The following is an 18862-nucleotide window of genomic DNA, read 5'->3' as shown; positions in this document are numbered from 1 at the left end:
GTCAGTAGGGAGGTGGCTGGCAGAGAGGAAAGGACATCACCAGTGCCCATAACCGCCAGCCTGAAAGGGAAGGGACAGTAGGCAGAAAGTACAGCCCTGGCATCTTTGGGAAACGATAGCATGGATTACGGGGGACAGGAGGGCACAGTGGTCAGATCTCTGTACACGTACATATTAGGTTTCTGATGGATTTTAGGAGGTAAGAGAACGGTACATATATACTTCTTTCAGAAGTACATTGCAGACAGAAGCATAAAGAGTTAAATCTAAGCCCGCCGCAGAGGCTTATGGGAAGCAGGTGTAACTCCACACTGTCCAGGGGATGTGGTGGAGATTGCTGTCTGTTATGGGCAGAGTATAGCATTGCTGTAAAGCTACACCCGCCGCAGATGCTTATGGGAAGCAGGTGTCACTCTGTCCAGGGGATGTGGTGGAGATTACTGTCTGTTATGGGCAGGGAATAGCATTGCTGTAAAGCATTCCACAAGCCTGGAACACACTATATTTCCTGGACATACATATTTCATTCCCAGCACTGTAGTGTAATTGCTGCACAATATCCCCCCATAGGACAGCAGCAGGCTGGATAGAATTGCTGTGTGATTGCACATTCGCTTCTTAGGCAGATTGTGTGGGGTTAACATGACAATGGCTGCGTGGGAGAGAGTTATAACTGTACAACACAAAGAAACGCTGGAAGACAAGTGTGGAAGATTGCTGCGTCACGGGAGCTGCCGACCAACTATACATGCCACACAGAGTCACGGGAACCGCAAACCGCCTGTACGTGCCACACACATTCCACCGCAGTGACCATAGTCACGGGAACCGCCGGCCGCCTGTGCGTGCCGCACACATTCCACCGCAGTGACCAGAGTCACAGGAACCGCACACCGCCTGTATGTGCCACACACATCCCACCGCAGTGACCAGAGTCACGGGATCCGCCGGCCGCCTGTGCGTGCCGCACACATTCCACCGCAGTGAACAGAGTCATGGGAACCGCACACCGCCTGTATGTGCCACATATATTCCACAGCAGTGACCAGTGTCACGGGAACCGCCGACCGCCTGTACGTGTCACACACATCCCACCGCAGTGACTACAGTTAGGGGAACCACTGACCGCCTGTACGTGTCGCACACATTCCACCGCAGTGACCAGAGTCACGGGAACTGCCGGCCCCCCGTACGTGCCACACACATTCTACCATAGTGACCAGAGTCACGGGAACTGCCGACTGCCTTTATGTGACACACACATTCCACCGCAGTGATGGGAACCGCCAACCGCCTGTATGTGCTGCACACATTCCACCGCAGTGACCAGACTCATGGGAACCGCCGACCGCCTGTATGTGCCGCACACATTCCACCACAGTGACCAGACTCATGGGAACCGCCAACTGCCTGTATGTGCTGCACACATTCCACCGCAGTGACCAGAGTCACGGAAACCGCCGACCATCTGCACGTTCTGCACACATTTCAGCGCAGTGACGAGAGTCACGGGAACCGCCAACCGCCTGTACGTGCAGCATACATTCCACCGCAGTGACCAGAGTCACGGAAACTGCCTGTACGTGCCACACACATTCCACCGCAGTGACCAGAGTCACGGGAACCGCCAACCGCCTGTACGTGCCACATACATTCCACCGCAGTGACCAAAGTCACGGGAACTGCTGTCCGCCTATACGTGCCGCATACATTCCACCGCAATGACCAGAGTCGCGAGAACCACCGACCGCCTATACGTGCCGCATATATTACACAGCAGTGACCAGAGTCACGGGAACCGCCGACCGCCTGTACGTGTCGCACACATTCCACCGCAGTCACCACAGTTACGGGAACCGCCGACTGCTTATACGTGCCATACGCATTCCACCACAGTGACCAGAGTCACGGGAACCGCCAACCGCCTGTACGTGCCACACACATTCCACCACAGTGACCAAAGTCACGGGAACTGCCGTCCGCCTATACGTGCCGCATACATTCCACCGCAGTGACCAGAGTCATGGGAACCGCTGACCGCCTGTACGTGCCGCATACATTCCACTGTAGTGACCAGAGTCACGGGAACCGCCGACCGTCTGTACAAGCAGCACACATTCCATCGCAGTGACCAGAGTCACGGGAACCGCTGGCCGCCAGTACGTGCCGCATACATAACACTGCAGTGACCAAAGTCACGAGAACCGCCGTGCGCCTGTACGTGCCGCACACATTCCACCACAGTGACCAGAGCCACAGGTACCACCAACACGTGCCGCGCACATTCCACCATAATGACCAAAGCAATACTAAGCTCACACTGGGCAAATATCAGGCGCTTCTCAACATTGCCAACCGACGCACACACACAGGCCCACCCCCCACAGTGACCAATGTAAGCCTGGGCTCACACTGGGCAAATCCCACGCGGTTCTCAACATCGCCAACCGACGCACACACAGGCCCATCCCCCACAGTGACCAATGTAATACTGGGCTCATACTAGGCAAATCCCACACGTTCCTCAACATTGCCAACCGACGCACACACAGGCCCATCCCCCACAGTGACCAATGTAATACTGGGCTCACGCTGGGCAAATCACACACGTCCCTCAACATCGCCAACCGACGCGCACGCAGGCCCATCCCCCACAGTGACCAATGTAAGACTGGGCTCACGCTGGGCAAATCACACACGTTCCTCAACATCGCCAACCGACGCACACACAGGCCCATCCCCCACAGTGGCCAATGTAATACTGGGCTCACACTGGGCAAATCCCACGCATTCCTCAACATCGCCAACCGACGCACACACAGGCCCGTCCCCCACAGTGACCAATGTAATACTGGGCTCACACTGGACAAATCCCACGCGTTCCTCAACATCGCCAACCGACGCACACACAGGCCCATCCCCCACAGTGACCAATGTAAGCCTGGGCTCACACTGGGCAAATCCCACGCGGTTCTCAACATCACCAACCGACGCACACACAGGCCCATCCCCCACAGTGACCAATGTAATACTGGGCTCATACTAGGCAAATCCCACACGTTCCTCAACATTGCCAACCGACGCACACACAAGCCCATCCCCCACAGTGACCAATGTAATACTGGGCTCACGCTGGGCAAATCACACACGTTCCTCAACATCGCCAACCAACGCACACACAGGCCCATCCCCCACAGTGACCAATGTAAGACTGGGCTCACGCTGGGCAAATCACACACGTTCCTCAACATCGCCAACCGACGCACACACAGGCCCATCCCCCACAGTGGCCAATGTAATACTGGGCTCACATTGGGCAAATCCCACGCATTCCTCAACATCGCCAACCGACGCACACACAGGCCCGTCCCCCACAGTGACCAATGTAATACTGGGCTCACACTGGGCAAATCCCACGCGTTCCTCAACATCGCCAACCGACACACACACAGGCCCATCCCCCACAGTGACCAATGTAAGACTGGGCTCACGCTGGGCAAATCACACACGTTCCTCAACATCGCCAACCGACGCACACACAGGCCCATCCCCCACAGTGGCCAATGTAATACTGGGCTCACATTGGGGAAATCCCACGCATTCCTCAACATCGCCAACCGACGCACACACAGGCCCGTCCCCCACAGTGACCAATTTAATACTGGGCTCACACTGGGCAAATCCCACGTGTTCCTCAACATTGTCAACCAACGCACACACAGGCCCGTATGCAATTTTCTTGTTCTCCTGAGTTTTCTCCTAGGTGAGGTTTTCACACCTTGTCATAAAATGCGCTTTAAACCACCAGCCAGCAAGAAAATACACTAAATAATGTTGACAGTACTTTTTCACCTGCTTTTTGGTACTTTTTTTGTAAAGTGCTGAAAAGTCATTTAAAAAAAAAGTTGAAAATGATCTCCTGGGAGAAAACAAAGTAGAAAAACTAAATTGCATATGGGGCAGAGTGTTCATCAAAGGGTGGTTCACAGCCGCTAACATTATAGGCATTATTTTGCTTTCATAAGGGTGGAAAACATTTGGAAAACTGGCTGCATTTGTTCAGACACTATGGCCCACATGCAATTAATTTTTTCTCCTGACTTCTCCTAGGAGATAATTTTTCAACTTCTTTTTAAAATAATTTTTCAGCACTTTGAAATTGAAAAAGTACCAGAAAGTAGATGAAAAAGCATTAGCAAAATTATTTTAAATATTTTCTCATTTGCTGATAGTTCAAAAGGCAGGAGACAAAGTTAATTGCATATAGGCCTATGGCCCTTATTTAATTCAGTTTTTCACCTAAGTTTTCCCCTAGGTGATACTGTCACACTTTATCAATAACATGATGGCGTTAACCAAGGTAAAATGAAAGTCCATAGACTTTCATTTTACCTTTCACACCCGATGCTGCATTTCGATGCATTGCAGGTCGACACACCCGGGAGCATTTTATCGTCGGGAATCTGTTTTCTCATCGGGTTAATTAATTACTACAGCCACTACTCAGCGTCGCACTGCAACATCCTGACGATAGCCTATTCAACGCATGCAGGAAAAGGCTCCTGCACGCGTTGTCTAATGTGAAAGAGCACTTAGAATAATTTTGACAGTACATTTTTCACATACTTTTTGGTACTTTCTCAATTGCAGAGTGCTGAAAAATTATATAAAACAGAATATGAAACAATATCTCCTAGGAGAAAAAGTGAATTGAATAAGGGCCTATGTGCACTCCCTTTATTGGACATTCTCTCTCTCCTGGACTTCTCCCCCTCCTGGGCTTTTTCCCTCTCCCAGACGTTCTCCCCCTTTCTCGGGAATTCTCCTACTCCCGAGCCTTTTCCATCTCCCAGATGTTCATCCTCTCTAGGGCCTTCTCCCTCTCCCAGACATTCTCCCTCTCCAAGACCTGCTCCCTCTACGTTCTTTTACTCTCGGGCCTTCTCCCATTTCTGGGCCTTCTCCTTTCTCTAGGTCCTTCTCCCTCTCTGGCCTTCTACTCTCGGGCCTTCTCAGTCTCCAGGACCCTTTCCTACTCCCAGGCCTACTCTCTCTCTCCAGGACCTTCTCTTGAGCCTTCTCCCTTTCCCGGGCCTACTCCCTCTCCAGGACCTTCTCCTTCTTCTACTCTCAGGCATTCTCCCTCTTCTGGGCTTTTTCCCTCTCCAGGACCTACTCACACTCCCGGGCCTTCTCCTTCTCCAGGACCTTCTCCCTCTCCTGGGCCTTCTCCCTTTCCCGGGCCTACTCCCTCTCCAGGACCTTCTCCTTCTTCTACTCTCAGGCATTCTCCCTCTTCTGGGCTTTTTCCCTCTCCAGGACCTACTCACACTCCCGGGCCTTCTCCTTCTCCAGGACCTTCTGCCTCTCCCAGGCCTTCTCCCACTTCTAGGCCTTGTCCTTCTCCCGGACCTTCTCCTACTCCCTCTCCTGGGCCCTCTCCCTTTCCTGGGCCTTCTCCCATTTCCAGGCCTTGTCCCTCTCCCTTTCCTGGACCTTCTCCTACTTCCAGGCCTTCTCCCACTCCGGAGCCTTCTCAGTCTCCAGGACCGTTTCCCTCTCCAGGACCTTCTCCCACTCCAGACCTCCTCCCTCTCCAGGACCGTCTCACTCTCCAGGACCTACATACCCCCTCCCTCGCACATGATTGGCTGAGCGTCATGCAGAGGGGCGGGCCTGCAACACATGAGCAGGGAGTTGTGACAGTGACAGCCTCTATATGCGCACAATAATAAAGCATTATAATTACAAAGCCATGTCTGTACAGAGATATTCCATATATAGCCACTCTGCTGCTGAGGCCAGTTCACAAAGCTGTGTTTTCACAATATTATTAGTGCATGAACAGAATGCTGCTATTGTTGTGCGTTCTGCCCTGGGGGGTTCCCTGCTCTTCCCCATTGCTGTATCTGACACAATAGCACCGTTGTGGGCCTGATCTGCATTCTCTGTGCTGTAGGCTTACATAACATCCCGGTCAGCCATGCCGCTATTACTAGCACTAACTGTAGGGCCACAAATACTTGTACACGTAACTCGGCTGACAATCTAGTGTGTACAGGTGACCTCCGAGGATGGGGGAAGCGGCAGGAAACATCAGATTATAAATGAGCGGAAACAGCTGATCATGCGGTTCCCATCCTTACCCGCCCAGTGACCAGCTCCATTGTGTGCTGTCCCATCTTCCCTCCTCCCATCGCTATAGCAACAGAAGGTGTAGCTCGGCAGCAGCTGATAGACACGTCTATAAGAGCTTATGTCCAAGGCGGTCACTCGCAGCACTGGGAACCTCATCCCTAAAGCTATCGGCCTCTTCCATGCAGGCAGCTCCGTATACACGCCCGAGCGGTCAGTGCCACACCTAACACGGGATTTTGTCTGCACTGTCTGAAGAAGGGGACCTGCTGTTAGCAATTGTTACGTGTATGTGCTGATGAAGCAATAAAAAACAGGACATTTGCAACTTGAAACTGGTGTGCTAGCCTGAACTTACATTTGGCTAACACGAGATGAGGAGGTCACCACACCCACCATGTGTCACCTGCTGTCTAACTATGCCCCATTCCTACAGGAGAAAGCTGCTGCCTGTGTACACCAGTGTGGTCTATGGAGGCTGCACCACAGGCAATAACACTGTGTACAGAGGCTGCACCGCTGGCAGTAACACTGTGTACAGAGGCTGTACCGCAGGCAATAACACTGTGTACAGATGCTGCACCGCTGGCAGTAACACTGTGTACACAGGATGCACTGCAGGCAATAACACCGTGTACAGATGCTGCACCGCAGGCAATAACACCATGTACAGATGCTGCACCGCAGGCAATAACACCATGTACAGATGCTGCACCGCAGGCAATAACACTATGTACAGAGGCTGCACCGCAGGCAATAACACTGTGTACAGAGGCTGCACCGCAGGCAATAACACTGTGTACAGAGGCTGCACCGCAGGCAATAACACTGTGTACAGAGGCTGCACCACAGGCAATAACACTATGTACAGAGGCTGCACCAGCACCGCAGGCATTAACACTGTGTACAAACTTCAAGAATGGAGACTGCACACAAAAGGCCATGGGGCGAGCCAAGTACGTGAAGTGTTTTTTATGATGTCTTTCTCTCCTAGGCTGAAATGGATTGCGCAGAACGTTATAACAGGACTTTTTCAAGATTGGTATCGTAAAATTATGATAGAGCAGTAATATTATATTTCTATTATGCATATGAATCATTGTATAAACCTACTATATTTGGGTGTCCTAATCCTCAGTTATTGTTTCTGGGGTAGACACCATATGGTGTAGTTCCCCTGATGGACTTTTGATATATTTCACTGTTATATGTGTTTGGTGTGGTCATGTGATTGTCACATGACTTCCTGTAAGGGGGGTATTTAGGTGTCACAGGTGATGGGTGTGGCACACCTGAGGAAGGGCTCCGCCCGAAACATGTTGTGTTTGTGCCTTTACATGCTTTGAATACAGCTTGTTGCTGAAGCCTTTTGTGTGCAGTCTCCATTCTTGAAGTTTGTATCACGTTATAGCAGGAGTGATGTACCTGCAGGAGATCTGCACCGGCACGAGGGTCTGTGTTAGGCCTAGTAGGTGGGTGACGTGTGAATCTTTGAAAAATAACATTGTGTACAGAGGCTGCACCGCATGCAATAGAACACTGTACAGAGGCTGCACCGCAGGCAATAGAACACTGTGTACAGAGGCTGCACCGCAGACGCACTGTGTACAGAGGCAGCACCGCAGGCAATAACACTGTGTACAGAGGCAGCACTGCAGGCAATAACACTGTGTACCGAGGCTGCACCGCAGGCAATAACACTGTCTACAGAGGCTTCACCGCAGGCAATAACACTATGTACAGAGGCTGCACCAGCACCGCAGGCAATGACACTATGTACATAGGCTGCACCACAGGCAATAACACTGTGTACAGAGGCTGCACCGCAGGCAATAACACTGTGTACAGAGGCAGCACCGCAGGCAATAACACTGTGTACAGAGGCAGCACTGCAGGCAATAACACTGTGTACCGAGGCTGCACCGCAGGCAATAACACTGTCTACAGAGGCTGCACCGCAGGCAATAACACTGTCTACAGAGGCTGCACCGCAGGCAATAACACTATGTACAGAGGCTGCACCAGCACCGCAGGCAATGACACTATGTACATAGGCTGCACCACAGGCAATAACACTGTGTACAGAGGCTACATTGCAGGCAATAGAACTGCTGGTTTCTCCCAGCAGCGAGCCAATGGAATGAATCTGCATGAGTTACTTCCCTCTTCCTCATATTACTACTATATGTTTAGTGCCGTTATCTCGTACTAAGTGTTCTTCCCCCCCGTGTATTCGATGCCCTTTCCACCACCTGTGGCGTGTGTGTGTGTGTGTGTGTGTGTGTATGTGTGTGTGTTTTGTATATGTACATATGGGTTTATATTTATATAGTTATACATTTATTATATGTATGTGTGTATATCTTACTAACATCATAAATGTGAACGTTTGGATGTTTGTTACTCAGCCACGCAACAATGGCTGAGTAGATTTGAATGAAATTTGGCACACACATAGTACATTACCTGGAATAACATATATATACAAATTTCTAAACTACAAATCCTAAACTGCAGCCATTCTTACACTGTTAATGGCAGGGTTCTCAAACTTTGCACAGTTGGCCACTGGGTGACTGGGATTAATATCCAGAAAAGTGGGTGGAGCCTACAATAGGCAAAAAATTGGCGATTGATTGATTGGCTATCTCTCCAGCAGCCGCTGGAGAGATACGTAGAGGGCGCACTTCTCCTGCGTAGGCTGGTTACGATGACATCAGTGACAGTACCCGGGTTCTTGTAGCTGCGGGCAGCGGAGGACGGCAGCGTGGGAGCGATCCAGGCGTATGGGGCTGGAGGAAGCCCCGGGTATGTATATTTTTTTTTATTTGATCTCTGGTACAATTTAAGTGATTGGGGTTCAAATTCAGAAAAGGGGGTGGAGCCACAAACAGCCAATCAGATTTGTAGCATTTCAATGCAAATTATTGATGCCGAAGACTGCAAAGCTCACAAAATACGTCATTGATTAATTGAGAAATTGTCTGTTAGGGTTAGAAAAAGTGGGTGCAGCGTATACCAGCCAAATACATACCCGGGCAACGCCAGGCCATCAGCTAAATATATATATATATATATATATATATATATATATATATATATACATACATATATATACACACACACACACACACACACACTCCCCCCCCCCCCCCACACACACACACGCCCACCCTGACCTCCCTTAACATATACGTTCCCATTTCCTCCCCCCCCCCCCCTTCTCACCCCCACATACACTCTTTATACTTTTAGAAATATTTTTATATCCCATCATTTTTTTATTTAAATTGTTGTTAGAAATAATGGTTGTTGCAAGTCTTATTTAGCCATCTGTCTCTACCCACAGTATATGCTCCATCTTATTCAGCCCCGGATTTACATCACAGGAGCCTATTGGCACAGATGTCCTGGCACTCTAGACTTAGCCCTCCATGAACCTACAAACCCCAGCCGAACCGCACCGCAAGTGTGCTGGCTATACTAGCCGTCACTTCTCCCTTACTACCCTTGTCCATCATAGGTAGCTACAGGTGCCCTACAGTATTAGGTAGCCAGACATACCCTCACTATTAAGTAGCTAGAGTTGCCCCCTAGTATAAAGGTAGCTAGAGTAACCTCAGTATTAAGTAGCTAGAGGTGCTCCCGACTGAAGGTAAATCTCGTCAGTGGAAATCCGAGAGCAGGGTGAGTAACTTCTCATTTACACTCTCATCAGGACTACATAGGGAAGGAGGAAGGGAGGCGTTAGGGGAGTGAGTCGCCTTTCCATCATTATGCGCCTGTAGGCAGGTGCCTACAGTGCCTTATGGTAAATCCGGCCCTGATCTTTTTGCCTGAGGAAGCAGGTCACCCCCGCGAAACGCATTGTATTTTACTGCAGTATGTAAATAAATTATTTTGCTAAAAATTGATGGGCATTTTTTGTGTCTGCCCAGAGGAGGTAAGTCCACCACTACCTCCTCATTTTTACACGTTTTAGATCTTTTTATCCTTCTGGTGCCTCTGTATCCATACTACATCCTAGGTGTGTAGGTAGTATAAGCCACAGGGTGTGTCTGCATGTGTACACAGCAATGGTGAGTATATACACTGTAGCCTCAATTCACGAAGGGCAGTTCTGGACAATAATTCAGGTCGGTAAAATATGGCATTTCGTATTTTACAATTTTTTCTTCCAAATTCACTTTGATTTTCTGCATGCAGTAGATGTTCAGTAATTTGCCATAAAGGGAACCTAAAGTGTTAAAAAAAAAAAGCAGGTTTAATTTACCCGTGCCATCTACTGGCCCCCTGCATCTGTCCTGTGCCCGCGCCGTGCCAAACCGAAGTGTTAAAAAAAGGCAAGTTTAACTGATCCTCCAGTCCCTTGCCACAGCTCAGTTTCAGTATCACCGGCTTGCAAGTCGATGGCCACTGTGACTGCGCATCCATGGCCACGTGCGTCCTCATTCGTGCTCCTGTCATCGGGACTGTCCTGTGCGTCCCTGGCCACGTGTCCTCATTGAGTGCCGTCACCGGGACTGTCCTGTGCGTCCCTGGCCACGTGTCCTCATTCGTGCTGTCACCGGGACTGTCCTGTGCGTCCCTGGCCACGCGCTTCCTCATTCGTGCTGTCACCGGGACTGTCCTGTGCGTCCCTGGCCACGCGCTTCCTCATTCGTGCTGTCACCGGGACTGTCCTGTGCGTCCCTGGCCACATGTGTCCTCATTCATGCTCCTGTCACCGGGAGAGTCCTGCGTGTCCCCGGCTTTGTGCAACCTCATTCGTGCTCCTGTCACGGGGAAGGGGGGGTCCTGCACGTCCCTGGCCATGTGCATCCTCATTCGTGCTCCTGTCACGGGGAAGGGGGGGTCCTGCACGTCCCTGGCCATGTGCATCCTCATTCGTGCTCCTGTCACGGGGAAGGGGGGGTCCTGCACGTCCCTGGCCATGTGCATCCTCATTCGTGCTCCTGTCACTGGGAGAGACCTGCGTGTCCCTGGCCACATGCGTCCTCATTCGTGCTCCTGTCACCGGGACTGTCCTGCACGTCCCTGGCCACGTGCGTCCTCATTCGTGCTCCTGTCACCGGGAGAGTCCTGCGTGTCCCCGGCAACGTGCTTCCTCATTCGTGCTCCTGTCACCGGGACTGTCCTGTGCGTCCCTGGCCACGCGCTTCTTCATTCGTGCTCCTGTCACCGGGAGAGTCCTGCGTGTCCCTGGCCACATGTGTCCTCATTCATGCTCCTGTCACCGGTAGGGTCCTGCGTGTCCCACGGCTTTGTGCAACCTCATTCGTGCTCCTGTCACGGGGAAGGGGGGGTCCTGCACGTCCCTGGCCACGTGCATCCTCATTCGTGCTCCTGTCACGGGGAAGGGGGGGTCCTGCACGTCCCTGGCCACGTGCATCCTCATTCGTGCTCCTGTCACCTGGAGGGTCCTATGCGTCCCTGGCCACATGTGTCCTCATTCGTGCTCCTGTCACCGGGAGAGTCCTGCGTGTCCCCGGCTTTGTGCAACCTCATTCGTGCTCCTGTCACGGGGAAGGGGGGGTCCTGCACGTTCCTGGCCACGTGCATCCTCATTCATGCTCCTGTCACCGGTAGGGTCCTGCGTGTCCCCGGCTTTGTGCAACCTCATTCGTGCTCCTGTCACCGGGAAGGGGGGGTCCTGCACGTCCCTGGCCACGTGCATCCTCATTCGTGCTCCTGTCACCTGGAGGGTTCTATGCGTCCCTGGCCACGTGTCCTCATTCGTGCTCCTGTCACCGGGACTGTCCTGCGCGTCCCCGGCCACGTGCTTCCTCATTTGTGCTCCTGTCACTGGGAGAGACCTGCGTGTCCCTGGCCACGTGTGTCCTCATTCGTGCTCCTGTCACCGGGACTGTCCTGCACGTCCCTGGCCACGTGTGTCCTCATTCGTGCTCCTGTCACCGGGAGAGTCCTGCGTGTCCCCGGCAACGTGCTTCCTCATTCGTGCTCCTGTCACCGGGACTGTCCTGTGCGTCCCTGGCCACACGCTTCTTCATTCGTGCTCCTGTCACCGGGAGAGTCCTGCGTGTCCCTGGCCACATGTGTCCTCATTCATGCTCCTGTCACCGGGAGAGTCCTGCGTGTCCCCGGCTTTGTGCAACCTCATTCGTGCTCCTGTCACGGGAAAGGGGGGGTCCTGCACGTCCCTGGCCACGTGCATCCTCATTCGTGCTCCTGTCACCTGGAGGGTCCTATGCGTCCCCGGCCACGTGTCCTCATTCGTGCTCCTGTCACCGGGACTGTCCTGCGCGTCCCCGGCAACGTGCTTCCTCATTTGTGCTCCTGTCACCGGGAGAGTCCTGCGTGTCCCCGGCTTTGTGCAACCTCATTCGTGCTCCTGTCACCGGGAGAGTCCTGCGTGTCCCCGGCTTTGTGCAACCTCATTCGTGCTCCTGTCACCGGGAGAGTCCTGCGTGTCCCCGGCAACGTGCTTCCTCATTTGTGCTCCTGTTGCCGGGAGCATCCTGCACAGCCACAGTAGAGGTTTACTCTTAACGAGTCTGCGCAAGACGCTCTCGTCAAAGGATGCACGAATGAGGTCGCACGTGGCCAGGGTCGCACAGGCTCAGTGGCTATCGACAGGCCAGTCAGTCGAAAACGAGATTGAGCTGCAGCAAGAGGACTGCAGGATTGGTTTGGCACGGCACAGGACAGCTACAGGGGGCCAGTACATGCACCAGGTAAGTTGAAGTTGCTTTATTCATGATGCTTTAGGTTGCCGTGGGCAGCACGGTGGTGTAGTGGTTAGCACTCTCGCCTTGCAGCGCTGGGTCCCTGGTTCGAATCCCAGCCAGGGCACTATCTGCAAAGAGTTTGTATCTTCTCTCCGTGTCTGCGTGGGTTTCCTCCGGGCACTCCGGTTTCCTCCCACATTCCAAAAACATACAGATAAGTTAATTGTCTCCCTCTAAAAAAAAAATTGGCCCTAGACTACAGTACTTACACTACATAATATAGACATATGGCAATGGTAGGGATTAGATTGTGAGCTCCTTTGAGGGACAGTTAGTGACAAGATATATATATATACACACTGTACAGCGCTGCGTAATATGTCGGCGCTATATAAATACTAAATAATAATAATAATGTCTGTGAGCCAAATCACACAGCAAGCAAGGAGAAATGGCATAAGACGTCACCCCAATCTTTAGATTTGACACTGCACCTGCATTAAGAGCTTTTTCTCTAATCTTGAACTATTATATATAAGCCAATCACTCAGCTTGTGTACCCCTCCTCCACCTCCCCATACAGGAGAGACAGAACGTTCCTCAATAGCAGATGGCAGCTACATATAACAGCAGCACCATCCACCCGCTTCACGCTCAGAGGGGAACACTGGCACTCCTCATCATGATTGACAAGTTTGTACACTTTAGAGCACATCTCCACAGACAAAGCCTATAGAAATGATCCCTGAAAGTATAGTCTTACCTTCACAATGCTGTGACTGAGGGGTACAGCCTGCGGGGGGCCTATTCACATCACAGCAACTATACTTCACATGACCAGCACTGATCTATACACCATACCACACATCCTCAGTGCAGCCACAACGATTCATAGCATAGAACTACGCTATACATTAAATATGTATGGAACAACCTCTGCTTCACAAGACAGCAGCGCGCGGAAACCCAGCATGCTCTACCAGGGCTCATTTACATGTGTGACGCCCTCCAGCCAACCGGAGAACACAAACAAAGTGACTTCATATGCAAATGTCACCTCCCCGCAGGAAACCCCAGCAGCTGCTACAATGTAACCATATCCTGCCCAGATCACAGCCATGTGACCACACTATAGCACTGTACTGACCGCCGGTAACTATATAGGTTATACAAAATACAAAGATACCACCGATACTATATATATATATATATATATATATATATATATATATATATATATATATATATATATATATATATATATATATATATATATATACATATACACACACACACACACACACACACACACACACATATATATATATACATACATACATATACACACACACACACACTATACTATATACATAGACATCAGCAGCTGCTACACTGTAACCCTGTAACCACTGCCCAGACCACAGCCATGTGACCACACCATAGCACTGTACTGACTGCCGGTAACTATATATGCTATACAATATACAAACATACCAGCAGCTGCTACATTGTAACCACTGCCCAGACCACCACACCATATAATTGTACTGACCACTGGTCTATATATATATATATATATATATATATATATATATATATATATATATATATATATGCATATATGCAGTGGCTTGCAAAAGTATTCGGCCCCCTTGAAGTTTTCCCCATTTTGTCACATTACTGCCACAAACATGCATCAATGTTATTGGAATTCCACGTGAAAGACCAATACAAAGTGGTGAACACGTGAGAAGTGGAACGAAAATCATACATGATTCCAAACATTTTTTACAAATAAATAACTACAAAGTGGGGTGTGCGTAATTATTCAGCCCCCCTGGGTCAATATTTTGTAGAACCACCTTTTGCTGCAATTACAGCTGCCAGTCTTTTAGGGTATGTCTCTACCAGCTTTGCACATCTAGAGACTGAAATCCTTGCCCATTCTTCTTTGCAAAACAATTCCAGCTCAGTCAGATTAGATGGACAACGTTTGTGAACAGAAGTTTTCAGATCTTGCCACAGATTCTTGATTGGATTTAGATCTGGACGTTGACTGGGCCATTCTAACACATGGATATGTTTTGTTTTAGGCTGCATTTCCACTTGTGCGGTGCGAATCGCCGCGGTAAAAATTTGCATGCGGGTGCAAAATTCGCATGCGGATCCAAGTGAATTTTCATGCGAATTCGCACGCGCATCCGAATTTAACCATGGCAGTGCTGGTGTGCTTTTCCATTGTTTCTATGCGAATTCGCATGAAAATTCGCATACCTAAACCTCATGCGTATTTCCTATTAAATACATTGTATGCGATTCGCATAGCGGTATGCGGTATGCGAATTCTGATGGCTCTGCCATGCGAATTTTTTCTGCACAGAAAAACGCAAAGGAATCCTGACAAGTGGAAACAGTCCCATTCACTTGTATTGCTATGCGAATTTGCATGCGAAAAACGCATGCAAATTCGCGATAGTGGAAATGAGCCCTTAAACCATTCCATTGTTGCCCTGGCTTTATGTTTAGGGTGGTTGACCTGCTGCAAGGTGAACCTCCACCCCAGTCTCAAGTCTTTTGCAGACTCCAAGAGGTTTTCTTCCAAGATTGCCCTGTATTTGGCTCCATCCATCTTCCCATCAACTCTGACCACCTTCCCTGTCCCTGCTGAAAAGAAGCAGCCCCAGAGCATGATGCTGCCACCACCATTTTTGACAGTGGGGATGGTGTGTTCAGAGTGATGTGCAGTGTTAGTTTTCCGTCACACATAGCGTTTTGCATTTTGGCCAAAAAGTTCCATTTTGGTCTCATCTGACCAGAGCACCTTCTTCCACATGTTTGCTGTGTCCCCCACATGGCTTGTGGCAAACTGCAAACGGGATTTCCTATGCTTTTCTGTTCACAATTGCTTTCTTCTTGCCACTGTTTCATAAAGGCCAACTTTGTACAGTGCACGACTAATAGTTGTCCTATGGACAGATTCCCCCACCTGAGCTGTAGATCTCTGCAGCTTGTCCAGAGTCACCATGGGCCTCTTGACTGCATTTCTGATCAGCGCTCTTCTTGTTTAGCCTGTGAGTTTAGGTGGACGGCCTTGTCTTGGTAGGTTCACAGTTGTGCCATACTCCTTCCATTTCTGAATTATCGCTTGAACAGTGCTCCGTGGGATGTTCAAGGCTTTGGAAATCTTTTTGTAGCCTTAGCCTGCTTTAAATTTCTCAATAACTTTATCCCTGACCTGTCTGGTGTGTTCTTTGGACTTCATGGTGTTGTTGCTCCCAATATTCTCTTAGACAACCTCTGAGGCCGTCACAGAGCAGCTGCATTTGTACTGACATTAGCGGACACACAGGCACACTCTATTTAGTCATTAGCACTCATCAGGCAATGTCTGTGGGCAACTGACTGCACTCAGACCAAAGGGGGCTGAATAATTATGCACACACCACTTTGCAGTTATTTATTTGTAAAAAATGTTTGGAATCATGTATGATTTTTGTTCCACTTCTCACGTGTACACCACTTTGTGTTGGTCTTTCACGTGGAATTCCAATAAAATTGATTCATGTTTGTGGCAGTAATATGACAAAATGTGGAAAACTTCAAGGGGGCCGAATACTTTTGCAACCCACTGTATATATATATATATATTTACACACACACACACATATTATATATATATATATATATATATATATATATATATATATATATATATATATATATATATATAAATATATATATATATATTATACAATACTAGGCGACCTAAGCCCGTTTAAAACGGGCTCTAGGTCAGTCCTCGCCGCAGCATCACAGCGCGCACCCGAACGTCGCCCCCGCCGTGTACGCCCGCAACGCGCGCGCACCCGGGCAGCCCGAGGTCTTTCCTTGCATCCTGTCCCAACGGCTTTCACTGCTTGACATGCGCAGTAGCGCAAAAGCACTAACACAGGGACAGACGCAGGGACACTTGTACTTTATTAGGTAGAATACATATACCAGCAGCTGCTACACTGTAACCACCTCCCATACCAAAGCCATGTGACCACACCATAGCATTGTACTGACCGCTGGTAACTATATTATACATATACCAGCAGCTGCTACACTGTAACCACCTCCCATACCAAAGCCATGTGACCACACCATTGCATTGTACTGACCGCTGGTAACTATATTATACATATACCAGCAGCTGCTACAATGTAACCAATTACTGCAGATGCTCAATAGTATCTGCTCCTGCAAGTCAGAGGAGTTGTTTCACCATCTAGTGGCACATTACAGGTATTGCACATAAGGCAATGTAGTGTGCATGAACGTACACCCTCACCTGACAATTATAAGGTGCAGGGAAGGTGAGTTTGCTGATTGTTGCAGAGTTGTAGTATTCACAATCCTCAGTTCATTAGCAGGAAGTAATACTTATTACAGGTTCTCTTATCAACAGGGAAATGATATAAAACCAAAAATGAACAACACATAAAACACTACAATATTATCACAAAACTGAATGCCTGGCTGGACAGCAGATCCTCTGGGCCCCTCTGCATAGATGTACCGGCCCCTGTGCCCAGGTATGGCAGTTGGTGCCGGGTGGCTGGACAGCAGATCCTCTGGGCCCCTCTGCATAGATGTACCGACCCCTGTGCCCAGGCATGGCAGCTGGTGCTGGGTGGCTGGACAGCAGATCCTCTGGGGCCCCTGTGCACAGGCATGGCAGTTGGTGCCAGGTGGCGGGAAAGCAGATCCTCTGGGGCCCCTGTGCCCAGGCATGGCAGTTGGTGCCGGGTGGCTGGACAGCAGATCCTCTGGGGCCCCTGTGCTCGGGCATGGCAGTTGGTGCCGGGTGGCTGGACAGCAGATCCTCTGGGGCCACTGTGCTCGGGCATGGCAGTTGGTGCTGGGTGGCTGGACAGCAGATCCTCTGGGGCCCCTGTGCACAGGCATGGCAGTTGGTGCTGGGTGGCTGGACAGCAGATCCTCTGGGGCCCCTGTGCACAGGCATGGCAGTTGGTGCTGGGTGGCCGGACAGCATATTGTCTGGGGCCCCTGTGCCCAGGCATGGCAGTTGGTGCCGGGTGGCTGGACAGCAGATCCTCTGGGGCCCCTGTGCACAGGCATGGCAGATGGTGCCGGGTGGCTGGTCAGCAGATCCTCTGGGGCCCCTGTGCCCAGGCATGGCAGTTGGTGCCGGGTGGCTGGACAGCAGATCCTCTGGGGCCCCTGTGCCCAGGCATGGCAGTTGGTGCAGGGTGGCTGGACAGCAGATCCTCTGGGGCCCCTGTGCCCAGGCATGGCAGTTGGTGCTGGGTGGCTGGACAACAGATCCTCTGGGGCCCCTGTGCACAGGCATGGCAGACGGTGCTGGGTGGCTGGACAGCAGATCCTCTGGGGCCCCTGTGCCCAGGCATTGCAGTTGGTGCCGGGTGGCTGGACAGCAGTTCCTCTGGGGCCCCCGTGTCCAGGGCATGGCAGTTGGTGCAGGGTGGCTGGACAGCAGATCCTCTGGGGCCCCTGTGCCCAGGCATGGCAGTTGGTGCCGGGTGGCTGGACAGCAGTTCCTCTGGGGCCCCTGTGTCCAGGGCATGGCAGTTGGTGCAGGGTGGCTGGACAGCAGATCCTCTGGGGCCCTTGTGCACAGGCTTGGCAGTTGGTGCCGGGTGGCTGGACAGCAGATCCTCTGGGGCCCCTGTGCCCAGGCATGGCAGTTTGTGCTGGGTGGCTGGACAGGAGATCCTCTGGGGCCCCTGTGCACAGGCATGGCAGTTGGTGCCGGGTGGCTGGACAGCAGATCCTCTGGGGCCCCTGTGCCCAGGCATAGCAGTTGCTGCTGGGTGGCTGGACAGCAGATCCTTTGGGGCCCCTGTGCCCAGGCATGGCAGTTGGTGCTGGGTGGCTGGACAGCAGATCCTCTGGGGCCCCTGTGCCAGGGCATGGCAGTTGGTGCTGGGTGGCTGGACAGCAGATCCTCTGGGGCCCCTGTGCCCAGGCATGGCAGTTGGTGCTGGCTGGAAAGCAGATCCTCTGGGGCCCCT

At 51.0% G+C, this 18862-nt stretch overlaps 1 protein-coding gene and 1 non-coding gene across 6 annotated transcripts in view; both read right to left on the bottom strand.

The window, feature by feature from the left end:
• The window catches only part of PKIG (cAMP-dependent protein kinase inhibitor gamma), a 111151-nt gene that overhangs the window by 78981 nt on the left and 13308 nt on the right, over positions 1-18862 (bottom strand). The window contains exon 1 of one of the 5 annotated variants that reach the window (XM_068262883.1): positions 13588-13656. The exons of the other annotated variants lie outside the window; for them this stretch is intronic. The gene's annotated coding sequence lies outside the window, so the exon portion shown is untranslated. Of the gene's footprint in view, positions 1-13587; positions 13657-18862 lie in introns of those variants that run through there. 5 annotated transcript variants of the gene reach the window in all.
• Positions 13367-13585, bottom strand: LOC137542650 (small nucleolar RNA U3). Its single transcript, XR_011025512.1, has one exon. It is a non-coding gene; the product is annotated as a small nucleolar RNA U3 (small nucleolar RNA).

The sequence above is a fragment of the Hyperolius riggenbachi genome, chromosome 12 (genome assembly GCF_040937935.1).
Source record: "Hyperolius riggenbachi isolate aHypRig1 chromosome 12, aHypRig1.pri, whole genome shotgun sequence".
Lineage (NCBI taxonomy): Eukaryota > Metazoa > Chordata > Amphibia > Anura > Hyperoliidae > Hyperolius > Hyperolius riggenbachi.
Note: the sequence above shows the minus strand (reverse complement) of the source record. Positions and strands in the feature narration are given on the sequence as shown.